This window comes from Octopus bimaculoides, chromosome 24, assembly GCF_001194135.2.
Source record: "Octopus bimaculoides isolate UCB-OBI-ISO-001 chromosome 24, ASM119413v2, whole genome shotgun sequence".
Lineage (NCBI taxonomy): Eukaryota > Metazoa > Mollusca > Cephalopoda > Octopoda > Octopodidae > Octopus > Octopus bimaculoides.
In genome coordinates, this window is record NC_069004.1 from 24,034,532 (window position 1) to 24,035,625 (window position 1,094).

A 1,094-nucleotide genomic window follows, 5' to 3' on the forward strand; every position below is an offset into this window, starting at 1 on the left:
TATACAATAGGCTTCTTTCACTTTTTTTTTACAAAATCCACTCACAAGACTTTTGTTGGTTTGAGGCCTACTAAAAAGCACTTGCCCAGAGTGTCATGTAATGAGATTGAGCCCAGAACCATATGGTTGCGAAGCGAGCTTCTTACCACACAGGCATGCCTGCACCTTATATAGAGAAAATTATGATAAACGATGATGATGATGATGATGACAACAGTTTATATTATTTTTTACCATTGTGCTTACATGAAGCATTTAATCTCTGTAACTTAATGCAAGAAAGCTTTCCGCTGATGTGCTGTTGTGGTTGAAAACCCAATTGAACTTGGAACATCTGCTGCAGAGAATGCAAATAACCACAATTGTGAAACAGACGTAGGGAACAAATAATATAAACTGCATCTTGTGTATATAAAGTCACTTGCCGAAGGTGCTGTGTAGTGGGACTGAAACCTGATATTATATGGTCGGAAAGCAAGCATCTCAATTGCTCAGTTATTCCCCTGCTTATAGTGATGCCAAACACACGTGCGTGCACACAAATACATACACATACATTAGTGTTTATATGTTTGTATGATTTAGATGTGTGCTGACTGCATTCTGACTGATCTACCAAAGGCACACAACAAAATGCTTAATAGTTAGCTAGATGTTTAAGATGGGTTAGTGCTGTGTCACATTACTTTACCTGATGAATGTGGAACAGATGGTATGTCTGTTTTTATAGATGTAAGAAAGAGAACTCACTACATAGTGTAGAGCAAATATATATATATAGCTTTATTGGTGTAGACTGTCACAGAAGTGACTTGAGTTTTGTCTCAAAGCATCACCCTCTATATGACTTGTGTTGTGTTGTGCATGTGTCTAACTGAACTTCCTCTTTCTTGTTCTTCCTCTCCTTCCTCTCCACCTTCACCTTTCTCTCTCCTCTTGCTCCTCCTTTCTCTTTCCTTTCCTCCTCTTCTTCTTCTTCCTCTTCCATCTCCTCTACCTTTCTCCTCCTCCATCTCTTCTTCCTCCTCCTCCTCTTCCTCCTCCTCCTCCTCTTCCTCCTCCTCCTCTTCCTCCTCCTCTTCCTCCTCCTCCTC

General features: G+C 40.3%; 1 protein-coding gene across 1 annotated transcript in view; it reads left to right on the top strand.

Moving 5' to 3' along the window:
- The window catches only part of LOC106878832 (integrator complex subunit 13), a 596,471-nt gene that overhangs the window by 594,350 nt on the left and 1,027 nt on the right, over nucleotides 1–1,094 (top strand). The window lies entirely within an intron of this gene.